The following is a 21,211-nucleotide window of genomic DNA, read 5'->3' as shown; positions in this document are numbered from 1 at the left end:
TCTTCCTCATCCAAGAGACAGGAAACTGAACCCTTAGGTGTATGACTCACCTTAAGGCTGCAGGTAAGTTAGTGAAGATTTGGGACCCAGGAACTCTGGTTCCTAGGCTAGGAGACTTCCAGGAAGGGAAAGATGAGAGAAAGCTCAATTGCATCCACTGCTGGGTAGCTCTCAGATGTCTGCAAGCAGCAGAGTGGAAGTTCCTTTCCCTTTGCCCCTCAAGTGAGGTTCTGATTTTATCAGCAGACCTGTCTCCATGTAGCAGCAGGAAAGCAATATTCAGGGCTGTTTTTTCTGGGTTCCAGGCACAGTGGGGGAGCCCCAGCTGTAGTGACCCCAAGAGGCAATCTTGCAGGTGGTGACTGACTCACTCCCAACTCAGAATCCCCAGAGCTCCCAATCCTCATTCACACAACACAGACCTTGGGTGACTGGATAACATGCACCTGCATTCAAGCGAGAAGCTTTCCTTTCTCAGCCTTCTGGTAACTTGGATAAGTATCTTATGTTTCCTCAGGGAACCCCTGGTGAGTGAGGCTGGGGTCTGAGACTAGCCTGCATGAAACGTATGTGTTCCCTCTTTGATGCTCAAAATAGATCTTAGAGATTCAAAAGCCTTGAGAGGGTTACAATCACACTTATTTTTATTCAGGACTTTGCTTTATGAATCTGGTTGGAGAAAAAGGGCAGAAACACAGGACAAGGCTGGACATCTCAGGTTCCCAGTTGATTGTGAGTTGAGTTCCAGTCACCAGGCTTCACAGTCAGGTGCTGAAGTTTTTCACAAGCCACCTTTGAAGAAGGAATAGAGGAAAGAGTTTTTGGGCAGAGAGCAGTGTGGTCAAAGGGCCAGGGGAATCACACAGAGAACGATGAAACAAGTCATTACTTATTTCTTTGCTCTATCAGTTCCTTGGCATTTCTACTCCTGAGAACAAGTAGACAGAGATAGTCAGAGGCCTTGGTGGTGCCCCTTGCACCTGATGCTCCTGGGGATAACTAGTTTGTGGACACTTTCCTGAGTCCAGAGCATATTCAGCCTCGTGATAGCCCCAGGTTCTCCCTTTTTGGGAAGGCTGATGTGGCTCATTGCTGCTAACTCACAGCTGAAGCATGAGATTAGGTCATGGTGGTTGACCTGAAGGCCAAGTTCCAAGCATGGAAGGAAGGTTAGCAGTGGAAGGGTAGCCGTTTATTAAACTTGGTTACCTTGGTCCTTCCTTATCAGGGACTACTTCCCACATCTAGAATGTTTTTCTCCCAGCTTTGTGCATGGCCAGGTCCTTCTCAACACTTAGCATCATCTCAAATGAGTCTCTCTCAGGCTTGCTTTTCCTGGCCACTCCACTCCCACAAGCACAGACCCTGATCCAAAAAGTGCCTATAGACACTTCCCTCCATCAAAACAATAATTATAGTTACCAAAGTGGAAATGTGGGAGAGGGATATTGACAGTTTGAGATTAATATCTGTATACTATTCTATTTAATAGATAATCAACAAAGACCTACTGTACAGCACAGGAATTCTGATCAATAGTCTGTAATAACCTGTATGGGAAAAGAACCTAAGAAAGAATGGATACATGTGTATGTATAAGGGAATTAATTTTCCATACAACTAATATTAATACAATACTGTAAATTAACTATACCCCTATATAAATTAAAAGCTGAATTTTGAAAAATGCTTATGTCTAGAGACTCATGGAGTTCTTTAGACTCGCAGGATTCCAGATATGATGCTGGAGATGGCAGAGTGGGTGCAGAAATCGAGACATTATCTGAGGTTGCATTTTCCTGAGCTTTGGTGTCTTTTTGCTTCTAGTGTCACCTTTGATTTTTCTTTGGAGGATCTAATACAAAGGCTCTGAGACACCAGTGCAGTGTTAGTTGAAGGATGAGAGGGAGGTGCTTGTCAGAGAGTGAAATCCCAGCTCCCTAGTCTTGAGTTGGGGTACGTTTGAGGCACAAGTTCCCTATGAAAACAGGCTGTAGTTTCCCTCTCCACCACTTGCATGATATCAGACCCAGACTGGTTCATCCTTTTTCATGTCCTGCTTTCCCTGAGACCTCCCTGATTTCTCTATGAGAATATTTTTTAATATAAATTGATTTACTTTAATTGGAGGCTAGTTACTTTACAAAATGGTAGTGGTTTTGCCATAAATTTACATTAATCTGCCACAGTGTACATGTTTTTCCCATCCTTAACCCCCCCTCCCACTGCTCTCCCCATCACATCCCTCTGGGTCATCCCAGTACACCATCCCCAAGCACCCTGTCTCATTCATCAAACCTGGACTGGCAATCCACTTCACATATGATAATATGCATGTTTCAATGACATTCTCTGAAATCCTCCCATCCTCACCCTCTCCCAGAGTCCAAAAGACAGTTCTATACATCTGTGTCTCTTTTGCTGTCTTGTGTATAGGGTTATCATTACTATCTTTCCATATTTTATATATATATATTTAATATATATTTATATAACATATATAAATTTATATAAACACACATATATATAATATAATATATAATGTAATGTAATATAATATATTATATTATAATATATTATATATTTAATATATATGTTTATATATAATATATAATATAATATAATATATATTATATATAATATATATTTATATAACATATATATACATTTATATATTATATAAATGTACATATTTTATATATATATATATATATGTTAGTATACTGTATTGGTGTTTTTCTTTCTGGCTTACTTCAGTCTGTATAATAGGCTGCAGTTTTACCCACCTCATTAGAACTGATTCAAATGTATTCTTTTTAATGGCTGAGTAATACTCCATTGTGTATATGTACCATGGCTTTCTTATCTATTCGTCTGCTGATGGACATCTAGGTTGCTCCCATGTCCTGGCTATTATAAACAGTGCTGCAATGAACACTGGGATACATGTGTCTCTTTCAATTCTGGTTTCCTCAGTGTGTATGTCCAGCAGTGGTATTGCTGGGTCATATGACAGTTTTAGTTCCAATTTTTTAAGGAATCTCCACACTGTTCTCCAGATTGGCTGTACTAGTGTGCATTACCACCAACAGTGTAAGAGGGTTCCCTTTTCTCCACACCCTCTCCAGCATTTATTGTTTGTAGACTTTTTGATAGCAGCCATTCTGACTGGCGTGAAATGGTACCTCATTGTGGTTTTGATTTGCATTGCTCTGATAATGAGTGATGTTGAGCAACTTTTCATGTATTTGTTAGCCATCTGTATGTCTTCTTTGGAGAAATGTCTGTTTAGTTCTTTGGCCCATTTTTTGATTGGGTCGTTTATTTTTCTGGAATTGAACTGCAGGAGTTGCTTGTATATTTTTGAGATTAATTCTTTGTCAGTTGCTTCATTTGCTATAATTTTCTCCCAATCTGAAGGCTGTCTTTTCACCTTGCATATAGTTTCCTTCATTGTGCAAAAGCTTTAAGTTTAATTAGGTCCCATTTGTTTATTTTTACTTTTATTTCCAATACTCTGGAGGGTTGGTCATAGAGGATCCTGCTGTGATTTATGTCAAAAAGTGTTTTGCCTATGTTTTCCTCTAGGAGTTTTATAGTTTCTGGTCTTGCATTTAGATCTTTAATCCATTTTGAGTTTATTTTTGTGTATGGTGTTAGAAAGTGTTCTAATCTCAGTCTTTTACAAGTGGTTGACCAGTTTTCCCCGCAACACTTGTTAAAGAGTTTGTCTTTTCTCCACTGTATATTCTTGCCACTTTTGTCAAAGATAAGGTGTCCATAGGTGTGTGGATTTATCTCTGGGCTTTCTACTTTGTTTTACTGATCTATATTTATGTCTTTGTGCCAGTACCATACTGTCTTGATGACTGTGGCTTTGTAATAGAGCCTGAAGTCAGGCAGGTTGATTCCTCCAGTTCCATTCTTCTTTCTCAAGATTACTTTGGCTATTCGAGGTTTTTTGTATTTCCATACAAATTGTGAAATTATTTGTTCTCGTTCTGTGAAAAATACTGTTGGTAGCTTGATAGGGATTGCATTGAATCTATAGATTGCTCTGGATAGTATACTCATTTCCACTATATTGATTCTTCTGATCCTTGAACATGGTATATTTCTCCATCTATTAGTGTCCTCTTCGATTTCTTTCACCAGTGTTTTATATATATAAGTTTTCCAAATATAAGCCTTTTGTTTCTTTAGGTAGATATATTCGTATGTATTTTTTTTCATTGCAATGGTGAATGGAATTGCTTTCTTAATTTCTTTTCTATTTTCTCATTATTAATGTATAGGAATGGAAGGGATTTCTGTGTGTTGATTTTATATCCTGCAACTTTACTATATGCATTGTTTAGCTCTAGTAATTTTCTGGTGGAGTCTTTAGGGTTTTCTATGTAAAGGATCATGTCATCTGCAAACAGTGAGAGTTTTACTTCTTCTTTTCCAGTCTGGATTTCTTTTATTTCTTTTTCTGCTTTGATTGCTGTGGCCAAAACTTCCAAAACTATGTTGAATAATAATGATGAGAGTGGGCACCCTTGTCTTATTCCTGACTTTAGGGGAAATGCTTTCAATGTTTCACCATTGAGAATAATGTTTGCTGTGTGTTTGCCATATATAGCTTTTATTATGTTGAGGTATGTTTCTTCTATTCTAGCTTTCTGGAGGGTTTTATCATAAATGGATGTTGAATTTTTAAAAAGGCTTTCTCTGCATCTATTGAGATAATCATATGGTTCTTATCTTTCAATTTGTTAATGTGATGTATTATTTTGATTGATTTGCAGATAATGAAGACTCTTTGCATCCCTGGGATAAAGGCCACTTAGTCATGATGTGTGATCTTTTTAATATGGTGTTGGATTGTCTTTGCTAGAATTTTGTTAAGGTTTTTGCATCTATGTTTATCAGTGATATTGGCCTATATGTGGCATCTTTGTCTGGTTTTGGTATTAGGGCAATGGTGGCCTCATAGAATGAGTTTGGCAGTTTGTCTTCGTCTGCAACTTTCTGGAAGAGTTTGAGTAGGATAGGTGTTAGCTCTTCTCTAAATTTTTGGTAGAATTCAGCTGAGAAGCCATCTGGTCCTGGGGTTTTGTTTGCTGGAAGATTTCTGATTACAGTTTCAATTTCTGTGCTTGTGTTGGGTCTGTTAAGATTTTCTATTTTTTCGTGGTTCAGTTTTGAAAAGTTTATTTTTCTAAGAATTTGTCCATTTCTTCCAAGTTGTCCATTTTATTGGTATATAGTTACTGATAGTAGTCTCTTATGATCCTTTGTATTTCTATGTTATCTGTTGTGATCTCTCCATTTTCACTCTAATTTTGTTGATTTGATTCTTCTCCCTTTGTTTCTTGATGAGTCTGGCTAATGGTTTTTCAATTTTATTTATCCTCTCAAAGAACAAGCTTTTGGCTTTGTTGATTTTTGCTATGGTCTTTTTTGTTTCTTTTGCATTGATGCTTTTAAGCTGTGATCTTCGACATGACTCTTGAGAGTCCCTTGGACTGCAAGAAGATCCAACCAGCCCACCCTAAAGGAATCAAGTTCTGAATATTCATTGGAAGGACAGATGCTGAAGCTAAACCTCCAATACTTTGGCCACCTGATGGGAAGAACTGATTTATTAGAAAAGTCCCTGATGCTGGAAAAGATTAAAGGCAGGAGGTAAAGGGGAAGACAGAAGATGAAATTGTTGGGTGGCATCAACAACTTGATGAAGATGAGTTTGAGCAAGCTCTGGAAGTTGGTGATGGACAGGGAAGCCTGGTGTGCTGCACCCCATGATATAGCAAGAAGTTAGCATGATATAGCAAGTCCTCTGAACTGATGTACAGAGGACAATCAGGGAGCAGTCAGAAGTCTTTGGGGAAGTAGGAAGGAACAGTTCCTGGATAGCTGACAATGATAGGTTGGTAGGCCTTTTCAAGCAAGAGAAGCTGTAGGGAAGCAGTTCTATGCCAGGTTCAGAGAATCGTAAGAGAAAGGCAAGGTGGCAGTGCTGGGATTTCCCAGGGGTCAATATCACTGATCTATTAAACCTTATCAATGCTCAATATTGTTAGGTGATTGGAAACATGAGTTTTGTTTTGGAAGTGGTAGAGCAATATTTAATGCAAAGACTGATGCTGAAGATGAAGCTCCAACATTTAGGGCACCTGATGTGACGAGCCAGCTCATTGGAAGAGACCCTGATGCTGGAAAAGGTTGTTGGCAGAAGGAGAGGTATCAAAAGGATGAGATGATGAGATGGCATCACCGACTTAATGGACATGAGTTTGAGGAAACTCTGCAAAATACTGAAAGACAAGGAAGCCTGTTTTGCTGCTGTACATGTAACCACAGAGTGTCAGACATTACTTAGCAATTGAACAATACCAGTGAGGACACAGGGTCCAGTGAAGCCTCTGGCCCTGGTGGGAGTAGAGAAAGATTTGGGTGGAAGGGGAATCTTCCCATCCTTTGGTACAAGTCCTTGAATCCAAGGCAAGGAGCACAAGATTTTGAATGTGTTACCAAACATTGTTTTTTAAAAAACCAAAAGCTGTCTTCTGCAGAAGCGAGAGCTTTGACTGAGTTTGTTCTCTAGATTTTACTGACGAATGTGGAAGGGGTCTGAAGTGGGCTAAGTCTGCAAAAACCAGGTGACCAGCTGCTAGAAGGCCAGGCTCATGGTAGACATTCTGTACTAGGTGGAAAATGAATCGAGAGGAAAATTGTCCCGTCTAGAGTGTACATGTCAGTGTATCAGATTGTTGCAGATCACTTCAATATTGTTTTGAGGTAAGCGAGAAATGCCCGATGGGTGGTTTGCTTTTGTCAATTCCTGTGGGTAGTTAGATGACTAAATGTCTCATTCCTTAAATGCATGGTTGGAATCATGCTTGGGAAAGCAAATTAGATCAGGTCCACACATATTTCCTGATAAACAGAAGGCATAGGCAGGTTTTTAAGGCCACTGTAGGTATTTTAACCATGAGGGGCCATATGAAGACAGTTTATATTAACAGGCTGAGATTGGACTGTAGAGGTTGCCATAGTTGTTGCTATGACAAGTAGCCATAACAGCTACTTGTTGCTATGCTGGAGATGCGGGAAACTGAAAAGAGACCAAAAGCCTTACAACTCTCCTTGCAGTTGATTTCAGGCTAGAAGTAGTTGGCAAGGAAAGGCTGACTGGTAATGTTAAGGAAAGGAGTAATCTGAGACAGTAATCATTAGCTCTTCTGGGACCCAAGAAAACAGAAGCATCGGCTCAGTCAGAGTTCTGTATTATGGTTCAGAAATAGATGTAATTTGGCTTGAATCAGTATTTAACTTTGAGGATGGTAGGCATAACCTCTAAACAGAAGATTTCCTTCTCCCCAGGTGGCAGAATAATTCATAATTGATCCAGACTCAGGAACCCAGAAAGCCCTCTCAGGGCCATCTGCTCTTTGCAGGCACGTATGCAATCTAAAAGGTTCAAGTATCAGCATGGTGCCCATTTTCCAGATGAGAAAACTGAGGTTAAGGGACTTGATGAAGGTCACACAGCTAAGTATGTGAAACGCCAGAATAAACCTAGGGTCAGTTCAGTTCAGCTCAGTCGCTCAGTCGTGTCCGATTCTTTGCGACCCCATGAATCACAGCATGCCAGGCCTCCTGGTCCATCACCAACTCCCGGAGTTCACTCAAACTCATGTCCATCGAATCAGTGATGCCATACAGCCATCTCATCCTCTGTTGTCCCTTTCTCCTCCTGCCCCCAATCCCTCCCAGCATCAGAGTCTTTTCCAGTAAGTCAACTCTTTGCATGAGGTGGCCAAAGTATTGGAGTTTCATCTTTAGCATCAGCCCTTCAATGAACACCCAGGAATGATCTCCTTTAGGATGGACTGGCTGGATCTCCTTGCAGTCCAAGGGACTCTCAAGAGTCTTCACCAACATCACAGTTCAAAAGCATCAATTCTGTGGCTCTCAGCTTTCATCACAGTCCAACTCTCACATCCATATATGACCACTGGAAAAACCATAGCCTTGACTGGACGGACCTTTGTTGGCAAAGTAATATCTCTGCTTTTCAATATGCTATCTAGGTTGGTCATAACTTTCCTTCCACGGAGTAAGCGTCTTTTAATTTCATGGCTGCAGTCATCATCTGTAGTGATTTTGGAGCCCCCTAAAATAAAGTCTGACACTGTTTCCACTGTCTCCCCATCTATTTCACATGAAGTGATGGGACCAGATGCCATGGTCTTAGTTTTCTGAATGTTGATCTTTAGGCCAACACTTTCACTCTCCTCTTTCAATTTCATCAAGAGGCTTTTAGGTCCTCTTCACTTTCTGCCATAAGGGTGGTGTCATCTGCATATCTGAGGTTATTGATATTTCTCCTGGAAATCTTGATTCCCTCTTGTGCTTCTTCCAGCCCAGCATTTCTCATGATGTACTCTGCATATAAGTTAAATAAACAGGGTGACAATATACACCCTTGACATACTCCTTTTCCTATTTGGAACTGGTCCGTTGTTCTTTACCCGGTTCTAACTGTTGTTGCCTGACTTGCATACAGGTTTCTCAAGAGGCAGGTCAGGTGGTCTGGTATTCCCATCTCTCTCAGAATTTTCCACAGTTTATTGTGATCCACACAGTCAAAGGCTGTTGCATAGTCAATAAAACAGAAATAGATGTTTTTCAGGAACTCTTGCTTTTTCGATGATCCAGCAGATGTTGGCAATTTGATCTCTTGTTCCTCTGCCTTTTATAAAACCAGCTTGAACATCTGGAAGTTCACAGTTCACGTATTGCTGAAGCCTGGCTTGAAGAATTTTGAGCATTACTATACTAGCGTGTGAGATTAGTGCAATTGTGCAGGAATTTGAGCATTGTTTGGCATTACCTTTCTTTGGGATTGAAATGAAAACTAACCTTTTCCTGTCCTGTGGCCACTGCTGAGTTTTCCAAATTTGCTGGCATATTGAGTTTAGCCCTTTCACAGCATCATCTTTCAGGATTTGAAATAGCTCAACTGGAATTCCATCAGCTCTTCTAGCTTTGTTTGTAGTGATACTTTCTAAGGCCCACTTGACTTCACATTCCAAGATGTCTGGCTCTAGGTCAGTGATCACACCATCGTGTTTATCTGGGTCATGAAGCTCTTTTTTGTACAGTTCTTCTGTGTATTATTGATACCTCTTCTTAATATCTTCTGCTTCTGTTAGGTCCATACCATTTCTGTCCTTTATCAAGCCCATCTTTGCATGAAATATTCCCTTGGTATGTTTAATTTTCTTGAAAAGATCTCTAGTCTTTCCCATTCTGTTGTTTTCCTCTATTATTTGCATTGATCGCTGAGGAAGGCTTTCTTATTTTTTCTTGCTATTCTTTGGAACTCTGCATTCAGATGCTTATATCTTTCCTTTTCTCTTTTCTTTTTGCTTCTCTTCTTTTCATAGGTATGTGTAAGGTCTCCTCAGACAGCCATTTTGCTTATTTGCATTTATTTTCCATGGGGATGGTCTTTTTTTTTTTAAAGTCGCCGAAAGGTTGTTTGTTTATTTTTCCTGTAATTATTTTTTTAAATTTCATTTTATTTTTAAACTTTACAATATTGTATTGGTTTTGCCAAATATTGAAATGAATCCACCACAGGTATACATGTGTTCCCCATTCTGAACCCTCCTCCCTCCCCATACCATCCCTCTGGGTTGTCCCAGTGCACCAGCCCCAGGAATCCAGTATCGTGCATCGAACCTGGACTGGTGACTCGTTTCATACATGATATTATACATGTCTCAATGTCATTCTCCCAAATCTTTCTGCCCTCTCCCTCTCCCACAGAGTCCATAAGACTGTTCTATACATCAGTGTCTCTTTTGCTGTCTCGTACACAGGGTTATTGTTACCATCTTTCTAAATTCCATATATATGTGTTAGTATACTGTATTGGTGTTTTTCTTTCTGCCTTACTTCACTCTGTATAATAGACTCCAGTTTCATCCACCTCATTAGAACTGATTCAAATGTATTCTTTTTAATGGCTGAGTAATACTCCATTGTGTATATGTACCATAGCTTTCTTATCCATTCATCTGCTGATGGACATCTAGGTTGCTTTCATGTCCTGGCTTTTATAAACAGTAGTGCGATGAACATTGGGGTACACATGTCTCTTTCAATCCTGGTTTCCTCAGTGTGTATGCCCAGCAGTGAGATTGCTGGATCATAAGGCAGTTCTATTTCCAGTTTTTTAAGGAATTTCCACACTGTTCTCCATAGTGGCTGTACTAGTTTGCATTCCCACCAACAGTGTAAGAGGGTTCCCTTTTCTCCACACCCTCTCCAGCATTTATTACTTGTAGACTTTTGGATCGCAGCCATTCTGACTGGCGTGAAATGGTACTTCATAGTGGTTTTGATTTGCATTTCTCTGATAATAAGTGATGTTGAGCATCTTTTCATGTGTTTGTTAGCCATCTGTATGTCTTCTTTGGAGAAATGTCTATTTAGTTCTTTGGCCCATTTTTTGATTAGGTCATTTATTTTTCTGGAATTGAGCTGTAGGAGTTGCTTGTATATTTTTGAGATTAGATGTTTGTCAGTTGCTTCATTTGCTATTATTTTCTCCCATTCTGAAGGCTGTCTTTTCACCTTGCTTATAATTTCCTTTGTTGTGCAGAAGCTTTTAATTTTAATAGGATCCGATTTGTTTATCTTTGCTTTTATTTCCAATATTCTGGGAGGTGGGTCATAGAGGATCCTGCTGTGATGTATGTCGGAGAGTGTTTTGCCTATGTTCTCCTCTAGGAGTTTTATAGTTTCTGGTCTTACATTTAGATCTTTAATGCATTTTGAGTTTATTTTTGTGTATGGTGTTAGAAAGTGTTCTAGTTTCATTCTTTTATAAGTGGTTGACCACTTTTCCCAGCACCACTTGTTAAAGAGACTGTCTTTAATCCATTGTATATTCTTGCCTCCTTTGTCAAAGATTAGGTGTCCATATGTGCGTGGATTTATCTCTGGGCTTTCTATTTTGTTCCATTGATCTATATTTCTGTCTTTGTACCAGTACCATACTGTCTTGATGACTGTGGCTTTGTAGTAGAGCCTGAAGTCAGGTAGGTTGATTCCTCCTGTTCCATTCTTCTTTCTCAAGATCGCTTTGGCTATTCGAGGTTTTTTGTATTTCCATACAAATTGTGAAATTATTTGTTCTAGCTCTGTGAAGAATACTGTTGGTAGCTTGATAGGGATTGCATTTAATCTATAAATTGCTTTGTGTAGTATACTCATTTTCACTATATTGATTCTTCCAATCCATGAACATGGTATATTTCTCCATCTATTAGTGTCCTCTTTGATTTCTTTCACCAGTGTTTTATAGTTTTATGTATATAGGTCTTTAGTTTCTTTAGGTAGATATATTCCTAAGTATTTTATTCTTTCCCTTGCAATGGTGAATGGAATTGTTTCCTTAATTTCTCTTTCTGTTTCCTCATTATTAGTGTATAGGGATGCAAGGGATTTCTGTGTGTTGATTTTATATCCTGCAACTTTACTATATTCATTGGTTAGTTCTAGTAATTTTCTGGTGGAGTCTTTAGGGTTTTCTATATAGAGAATCATGTCATCTGTAAACAATGAGACTTTTACTTCTTTTTTTCCAATTTGGATACCTTTTATTTCTTTTTCTGCTCTGATTGCTGTGGCCAAAACTTCCAAACTATGTTGAATAGTAAAGGTGAAAGTGGGCACCCTTGTCTTGTCCCTGGCTTTAGAGGAAATGCTTTCAATTTTTCACCGTTGAGGATAATGTTTGCTGTGGGTTTGTCATATATAGCTTTTATTATGTTGAGGTATTTTCCTCCTAGTCCTGCTTTCTGGAGAGTTTTTATCATAAATGGATATTGAATTTTGTCAAAGGCTTTCTCTGCATCTATTGAGATAATCATATGGTTTTTATTTTTCAATTTGTTAATGTGGTGTATTACATTGATTGATTTGTGGATATTGAAGAATCCTTGCATCCCTGGGATAAAGCCCACTTGGTCATGGTGTATGATCTTTTTAATGTGTTATTGGATTCTGATTGCTAGAATTTTGTTAAGGACTTTTACATCTATGTTCATCAGTGATATTGGCCTTTAGTTTTCTTTTTTTGTGGGATCTTTGTCAGGTTTTGGTATTAGGGTGATGGTGACCTCATAGAATGAGTTTGGAAGTTTACCTTCCTCTGCAATTTTCTGGAAGAGTTTGAGTAGGATAGGTGTTAGCTCTTCTCTAAATTTTTGGAAGAATTCAGCTGTGAAGCAGTCTGGACCTGGGCTTTTGTTTGCTGGAAGATTTCTGATTACAGTTTCAATTTCCGTGTTTGTGATGTGTCTGTTAAGATTTTCTATTTCTTCCTGGTCCAGTTTTGGAAAGTTGTACTTTTCTAAGAATTTGTCCATTTCTTCCACGTTGTCCATTTTATTGGCATGTAATTGCTGATAGTAGTCTCTTATGATCCTTTGTATTTCTGTGTTGTCTGTTGTGATCTCTCATTTTCATTTCTAATTTTATTGATTTGATTTTTCTCCCATTGTTTCTTGATGAGTCTGGCTGATGTTGTGTCAATTTTATTTATCCTTTCAAAGAACCAGCTTTTGGCTTTGTTGATTTTTGCTATGGTCTCTTTTGTTTCTTTTGCATTTATTTCTGCCCTAATTTTTAAGATTTCTTTCCTTCTACTAATCCTGGGGTTCTTCATTTCTTCCTTTTCCAGTTGCTTTAGGTGTAGAGTTAGGTTATGTATTTGACTTTTTTCTTGTTTCTTGAGGTATGCCTGTATTGCTATGAACTTTCCCCTTAGGACTGCTTTTACAGTGTCCCACGGGTTTTGGGTTGTTGTGTTTTCATTTTCATTTGTTTCTATGCAGATTTTGATTCCTTTTTTGATTTCTTCTGTGATTTGTTGGTTATTCAGCAGCGTGTTGTTCAGCCTCCATTTGTTGGAATTTTTAATAGTTTTTCTCCTGTAATTGAGATCTAATCTTACTACATTGTAGTCAGAGAAGATGCTTGGAATTATTTCTATTTTTTTGAATTTACCAAGGCTAGATTTATGTTCCAGGATGTGATCTATCCTGGAGAAGGTCCCATGTGTGCTTGAGAAAAAGGTGAAATTCATTGTTTTGGGGTGAAATGTCCTATAGATATCAACTAGGTCTAACTGGTCTATTGTATCGTTTAAAGTTTGTGTTTCCTTGTTAATTTTCTGTTTAGTTGATCTATCCATAGGTGTGAGTGGGATATTAAAGTCTCCCAGTATTATTGTGTTATTGTTAATTTCTCCTTTCATACTTGTTAGCATTTGTCTTACATATTGTGGTGCTCCCGTGTTGGGTGCATATATATTTAAAATTGTTATATCTTCTTCTTGGATTGATCCTTTGATCATTATGTAGTGACCGTCTTTGTCTCTATTCATAGCCTTTGTTTTAAAGTCCATTTTATCTGATATGAGTATTGCTACCCCTGCTTTCTTTTGGTCCCTATTTGCTTGGAAAATCTTTTTCCAGCCCTTCACTTTCAGTCTGTATGTGTCCCCTGTTTTGTGGTGGGTCTCTTGCAGACAACATATGTAGGGGTCTTGTTTTTGTATCCATTCAGCCAGTCTTTGTCTTTTGGTTGGGGCATTCAACCCATATATGTTTAAGGTAATTACTGATAAGTATGATCCCGTTGCCATTTACTTTATTGTTTTGGGTTCGAGTTTATACACCGTTTTTTTGTTTCCTGTCTAGAGAATATCCTTTAGTATTTGTTGGAGAGCTGGTTTGGTGGTGCTGAATTCTCTCAGCTTTTGCTTGTCTGTAAAGCTTTTGATTTCTCCTTCATATTTGAATGAGATCCTTGCTGGGTACAATCTGGGCTGTAGGTTATTTTCTTTCATGACTTTAAGTATGTCTTATCATTCCCTCCTGGCTTGAAGAGTTTTTATTGAAAGATCAGCTGTTATCCTAATGGGAATTCCCTTTTGTGTTATTTGTTGTTTTTCCCTTGCTGCTTTTAATATTTGTTCTTTGTGTTTGATCTTTGTTAATTTGATTAATATGTGTCTTGGGGTGTTTTGCCTTGCATTTATCCTGTTTGGGACTCTCTGGGTTTCTTGGACTTGAGTGACTATTTCCTTCCCCATTTTAGGGAAGTTTTCAACTATTATCTCCTCAAGTCTTTTCTCATGGTCTTTCTTTTTGTCTTCTTCTTCTTGGACCCCTATGATTTGAATGTTATAGCGTTTAATATTGTCCCGGAGGTCTCTGAGATTGTCCTCATTTCTTTTAGTTCGTTTTTCTTTTTTCCTCTCTGATTCATTTATTTCTACCATTCTATCTTCTAATTCACTAATCCTATCTTCTGCCTCTGTTATTATACTATTTGATGACTTCAGAGTGTTTTTAATTTCATTTATTGCATTATTCATTATATATTGACTCTTTTTTTATTTCTTCTAGGTCCTTGTTAAACCTTTCTTGCATCTTCTCAATCCTTGTCTCCAGGGTATTAATCTGTGATTCCATTTTGATTTCAAGATTTTGGATCAATTTCACTATCATTATTCGGAATTCTTTATCAGGTAGATTCCCTATCTCTTCCTGTTTTGTTTGGCTTGGTGGGCATTTATCCTGGGTATTCCTCTGTCTCTTCATCTTGTTTAAATTGCTGAGTTTGGGGTGTCCTTTCTGTATTCTGGCAGTTGGTGGAGTTCTCTTTATTGTGGCATTTCCTCACTGTGCGTGGGTTTGTACAGGTGGCTTGTCAAGGTTTCTTGGCTAGGGAAGCTTGTGTCTGTGTTCTGGTGTGTGGAACTGGATTTCTTCTCTCTGGAGTGTAATGAAATGTCCAGTAATGAGTTATGAGATGTCTATGGTTTTGGAGTGACTTTGGGCAGCCTGTATCTTGGAGCTCAGGGCTGTGTTCCTTTGTTGCTGGAGAATTTGCTTGGTATGTCTTGCCCTGGAACTTGTTGGCCCTTGTGTGGTGCTTGGTTTCAGTGTAGGTATGGAGGCATTTGATGAGCTCCTGTCAATTAATGTTCCCTGGAGTCAGGAGTTCCCTGGAGTCAGGGTTTGGACTTAAGCCTCCTGCTTCCAGTTATCAGTCTTATTTTTACAGTAGTCTCAAAACTTCTACTTCCATACAGCACCATTGATAAAACATCTACGTTAAAGATGAAAAATTTCTCCACCATGAGGGTCACCCAGAGAGGTTCACAGCGTTACATGGAGAAGAGAAGAGGGAGGAGGGAGTTAGAGGTGACCCGAATGAGATGAGGTGGAATCAACAGAGGAGAGAGCGGGCTAGCCAGTAATCACTTCCTTATGTGCACTCCACAATTGGACCGCTCAGAGATGTTCATGGAGTTATACAGAGAAGAGAAGAAGGAGGAAGGAGACAGAGGTGGCCAGGAGGATACAAGTGGGGAATGAAAAGGAGGGAGACAGATCCAGCCAGTAATCAGTTCCCTAAGTGTCTTCCACCGTCTGGAACACAAAGAAATTCACAGAGTTGGGTAGAGTAGAGAGGGGTTATGGAGGAGACACAGGCGACCTGGTGGAGAAAAAGGAGAGACCAGAGGGAGAGAGAGCAGTCAAGCCAGTAATCTCGCTCCCTAGTGAAAAATGGGTACTGAAGATTGGGTTCTTTAAGGTACAAAATTGGTAACAAATACATAAAAGCAAAAATTAAAAATCTAGAGTAGAGTTTGGAATTTCAAAAATACAATGTTAAAGAAAAGAAGACGGAAAAGAAAGAGAGAAACAAAAGCAAACAAAAACAAACAAATCGCAAAAATTATAAAGAAAATATAGGTGCAAAATTGATAACAAATACCAAAAAGCAAAAGTTAAAAATCTAGAGTAGAATTTGAAATTTCAAAAGTACAATCTTAAAGAAAAGAAGAAGAAAAAAAAAAAAAAAAGAGAGAGAGAAAAAACAAAAACAAAGTCACGAAAATTATAAAGGAAGTATAGGTACAAAATTTATAACAAATACCAAAAAGCATAAATTAAAAATCTAAAGTAGAGTTTGGAATTTCAAAAATACAATGTTATATAAAAGAAGAGAAAGAAAGAGAGAAAAAAAAAGTCAAAAAAATTATTAAAAAAATATAGGTACAAAATTGATAACAAATACCAAAAAGCTAAAATTAAAAATCTAGAGTAGAGTTTGGAATTTCAAAAATATAATGCTAAAGAAAAGAAGAAAAAAAAGTAAAAAAAATTGTAAAAAAAAATTTATATTTATATGAAGTTTGCTTTAAAAAAAAGGGTCTTTTTATTTTTATTGTTTTTTTGCTAAGTAATAGTAGGTTATAAAAGTGAAAATTAAAGGAATAATAGAGGACTTAAAATTCTTTAAAAAATTAAAAAAAGAAAGAAAGAATGATCGTAAAAATAGTAAAAATATATCTAATACTTTCTCTAGTTTTGTTGTGGGTATTGTGGGTTCAGTTCATTTTCGGCTAGTTCCTTGGTCCGACTTATATTTCTCAAGATCTATAGGCCCCTTCCTATGTAGTCAGTACTAACCACAGGGTTTTAATCTATTGCCTGTAGCTTCCAAGGCGGTTCCCTCTGTTATAGCTTCTTCTGTTTGCTGGTCTCTTCAGTGTCTGGTTTCCGCCCTGACACAAAAGGGACGGTGGAGGACACTTTTTTTTTTTTTTTTAGGCTCACTTGTTCAGTCATGCTGTGGGGGAGGGAGAGACGCTGCAAACAAATAACACTGGTGTGTGCTCGCAGTGCCTCAGCCACACTGGGTCTGCCCCCGCTCATGGCGCATGTAGCCTCCCTGCCCACACTGCTCAGGCTCTAGGTTGCTCCACCAGGAACCATCCGTCTGGCCCTGGGCTGCTTGCACCTCCCAGGTCCAAGCCGCTCAGGTTCAGGAACTCGGGTAGTCCTCAGAGGCACAGACTCGGTTGGGCCTGTGTTTTGTGCCCTTCCCAGGTCCGAGCAGCTCAGGTGATGAGGTGTTTGGCGAGCACAATTGCTGCAACTTATCACCTCCCCGCCACTTAGTAATCTGTACTAGTAATCTAGTACAACTGGCGCACCTTCTCAGGTGGATGTTGACCGTCCAGACCCCCAAGAAGTTTTAGTTAGCAAAGAAGCCTGCTTACAGTTTTATAGATAGTGTCTTTGGGGCTGCTAATGCCCCCTTCTGGCTCTGGCTGCCTGTCACCAGAGGTGGATGGTCTGCAGCCAGCTATCTCTGTTCAGGCCTTTGTTCCATGTGTGGGCCTGGCGGTGTCTTAGGTTAGGGCTGGCTTTTTGCGTGGTAGATATCCCACAGTCTGGTTTGCTCGCCCAAATTATTTCGCTCAGAGAGCGCTCAGGGTATTCAGGCCAGATCCTTACTCTAAGTGATGCAGCCCGTGCCGGGCCTCCCTGCCCAGCCCCCGCTTGCTAGTGGTGTGTTCAGGCATCTGCACTGCTTCTCCACTGGGGGAGTTACTGTAGGGCTTGTAATCTGCAGGTTTTAATTGTTTATTTATTTTTCCTCCCTGTTATGTTGCCCTCTGTGCTTCCAAGGCTCGGCACAGATTCGGCAGTGAGAAGGATTCCTGGTGTTTGGAAACTTCTCTCTTTTTAAGACTCCCTTCCCGGGATGGAACTCCATCCCTCCCTCTTTTGTCTCTTTTTTTGTCTTTTGTATTTTTTCCTACCTCCTTTCGAAGACTTGGGTTGCTTTTCTGGGTGCCTGATGTCCTCTGCCGGCATTCAGAAGTTGTTTTGTGGAATTAGCTCCTCCCCCTCCTGTAATTCCATGGGGATGGTCTTGATCCCTGTCTTCTGTACAATGTCATGAACCTCATTCCATAGTTCATCAGGCACTCTGTCTATCAGATCTAGTCCCTTTAATCTATTTCTCACTTCCACAGTATAGTCCTCAAATTGTGTTTTTTGCTCTATACCCACCTGGAGTTGTGGGTGGTAATCTGGCACTATTGCTTAGGCAGAAGCAAGCAATATTCAGGTTTCAATTGAAGAACATAAGGCAAACCACTAGACCATTAAACTATGAGCTAAGTCAAATCCCTTATGATTATACAGTGGAGATGAAAAATAGATTCAAGGGATTAGGTCTGGTAGCCTGAAGAACTATGGATGAAGTTTTGTAACACTGTACAGGAAGTGGTGACCAAAACCATCCCCAAGAAAAACAAATGTGAGAAGGCAAAGTGGTTGCCTGAGGAGGCCTTGAAAACAGCTGAGAAAATAATAGAAGTGGATAGCAAACAAGAAAGGGAAAGATATACCCAATGAGATGCAGACTTCCAGAGAATAGTAAGGAGAGATAAGAAAGTCTTCATAAGTGAAAAGTGCAAGAATTAGAGGAAAATAATAAATTGTAAAGAGTATAGATCTCTTCAGGAAAATTGGAGATACCATAGGAATACTTCATGAAAAGATGGGCACAATAAAGGACAGAAAATTCAAAGATCTAACAGAAGCAGATGAGATTAAGAAGAGGTAGCAAGAATGCACAGAAGAACTATACAAAAATGGACATAATGACCCAGATATAGATGATGTTGGGGTCACTTATGTAAAGCCAGATAAACTAGAGCATGAAGTCAAGTGGGCCTTAGGAAGCATCACTACAAGCAAAGCTAGTGGGGGTGATGGAATTCCAGCTGAACTGTTTAAAACATCCTAAATAATGAGGCTGTAATAGTGCTGCATTCAATATGTCAGCAAATTTGGAAAACTCAGCAGTGGCCACCGTGCTGGGAAAAGTCAGTTTTCATTCCAATCCAAAATAATGGCAATTCCAAAGAATGTTCAACCTATCATGCAATTGTGCTCATCTCACTTGCTAGCAAGGTAGTGCTCAAAATCCTTCAAGCTAACCTTCACAGTACATGAACTGAGAACTTCCAGATGTACAAACTGGTTTGAGGAACCAGAGATCAAATTGCCAACATCCATTGGACCATGGAGAAAGCAAGGGGATTCCAGAAAAACATCTGCATATGCTTCACTGACTATGCTAAAGCCTTTCAATGTGTGGACCACAACAAACCGAGGAAAATTCTTAAGAGAATGGGAGTAGCAGATCACCTTACCTGTCTCCTGAAAGTCTGTATGTAGGTCAAAAAGTGGCTGTTAGAATAAGACACAGAACAACTAAAAGATTTAAAATTGGGAAAGCAGCATGACAAGGTATACATTGTTACTCTGCTTATTGAACTTGTATGTATGAAAGATCATTCGATCCTGGTGGACTGCATAAATCCCAAGATGGAATCAAGATTGTTGGGAGAAATATCAACATCCACAGATATCAAGATGACACCACACTGATAGCAGAAAGCAAAGAACTAAAGACCAATTGATAAGGAGAGGAGATGAAAAATGCTGGCTTAAAACTCAACATTCAAACAACTATTCACACACACACAAAATACTCAACATTCATGGCATCCAGTCCCACCACTTCATGGCATATAGATGAGGAAGAAGTGGAAACAGTGGCATATTTTATTTTCTTGGGCTCCAATATCACTATGGGCCTTGACTGCAACCACAAAATTAAAAGATACTTGTCCCTTGGAAGGAAGAAAGCCTATGAAAAATCTGCACAGTGTGTTAAAAAACAGAGACTCACTTTGCTACAGAGATCTGTAGTGTCAAAGCTATGATTTTTCCATTAATCATGTACAGATGTGAGATCTGGACCACATGAAAGGGTAAATGCCAAAGAATTGAGCTTTTGAACTGTGGTACTAGAGAAGATTCTTGAGAGTCCCTTGTAAAACAAGGAGATCAAACCAGTCAATCTGAAAGGAAATCAACCTGTGACCCCTACTGTCTTAGCTGAGGCATGTACTGAGGGGTCCAGGTGGAAAGAACGGATACTTCCACTGCAAAAGTGCCTAACCATGGCAGCTCCAAGAAAATAGTTTGTAGCTCCACCCCTGGAGGAAGCTCAGAAAGGCTGAAGGCTCTGTGTACCCTGCATCCCCAGATACATGTGTTGCATTCTCCCCAGCAGCACTGGAGGCCAAGGAAGGGGGATTCTGGGCCGTGGAGAAGGGAGATGGCTCAGGGATTCACTGGGGCCACCACTTACCAAGTAGAACTGGAAAGGACAGAGCAGGCACATGTGGCAGAGAGCTGGTGACTCGGGTGTGGGAAAAAGAGGGAACCAGCACTGCATGAAATGCCTCACCCAAAATCCCCTGGAGAAGTCCAGGGATAAGATCATCTGAGATGGGATGAAGAGAGTCTATTTCATTACCCCTTATAATTCCTCTGAATGAGGAGGTGGTGGAGTTGGTGGGTCATCACAAACTCCTGCATGGCCTAGACCATCCCCCAGTCACTATCGTTGGGGCTGCCTCTCCCCAGCTTCAGTCATGTAGTTCTAGAGGAGATTGACAATCATGTGTGCTGCTGTGTCAGGTCCGATGACCATGTAAAGCCAATCATAGGACCCCATGGCACCGGGATGGCTGATCTAGGGCTGTACATGTGAACTGAGGTGAGTCATTCAGGGAACACCCTTGAACACTAATGGCTCTGAGCTTCTTTCCTTACTAGGAGATGCCTTCAGGATATAAACCCTAGGGCAGGTAGCTTGGACTCCCTCACTAGGTGTGGAAGGCTTAAGGAAGAAAGTTGTCAGGCTAAGACCATGAAAGAAGAGGGAAGGGAAAGACCGAGTGTGAGAAAGAGAGAACTGATGACTTCTGATTTCCTGGGTCCAGTCACTGTGATCTTTGTATTTGCTCTGAGTCTTGTGTCCTGGATTCCCAGAATCATTTCAATGAGTCTCCCTTTTCCTTGAAGCCAGTTGGAGTAGGGCTACTCTCAATTTTGATTCAGACTTGGTTCTAGATCCTTCACTGCCAGACACAAACAGAGGCAACCATTTGTTTCAGCACCATTAAGAGTGAAACCCTTTATTCTTTACTGAGAATAGGGTGTGCAGACCACCAAACACAGTTCATCAGCATCCTGGGCAGGAGTGTCCAAAGTGTGAGTGAGTGTGTGTTAGGAGTGTCCTTACTGATTCCTGAACCAGTCCAAGTATTTACACTGCCCGTGCCGGCCAATCCTGTCATTTCCTTGATCAAAGACTGAGAAATACAGCCTCAGGAAGACGTCACCCAGGACACAGGTCTCTGTAGATGGACTCACAGTGTTCTCTTGAAAGGTGGTATAGCAGCGGCCTC

General features: G+C 39.7%; 2 long non-coding RNA genes across 2 annotated transcripts in view; one reads left to right on the top strand and one right to left on the bottom strand.

Moving 5' to 3' along the window:
* The window catches only part of LOC129652473 (uncharacterized), a 157,746-nt gene that overhangs the window by 123,402 nt on the left and 13,133 nt on the right, over nucleotides 1-21,211 (top strand). The gene's annotated exons all lie outside the window — the stretch shown is intronic.
* Nucleotides 691-20,136, bottom strand: LOC129652474 (uncharacterized). Its single transcript, XR_008714555.1, has 3 exons — nucleotides 20,107-20,136; nucleotides 17,696-17,786; nucleotides 691-792 (listed from the first exon to the last, which is right to left on the bottom strand). It is a non-coding gene; the product is annotated as an uncharacterized LOC129652474 (long non-coding RNA).

The sequence above is a fragment of the Bubalus kerabau genome, chromosome 5 (assembly GCF_029407905.1).
Source record: "Bubalus kerabau isolate K-KA32 ecotype Philippines breed swamp buffalo chromosome 5, PCC_UOA_SB_1v2, whole genome shotgun sequence".
Lineage (NCBI taxonomy): Eukaryota > Metazoa > Chordata > Mammalia > Artiodactyla > Bovidae > Bubalus > Bubalus kerabau.
The sequence above is the reverse complement of the archived record's forward strand: the minus strand, read 5'-3'. Positions and strand labels throughout refer to the sequence as shown.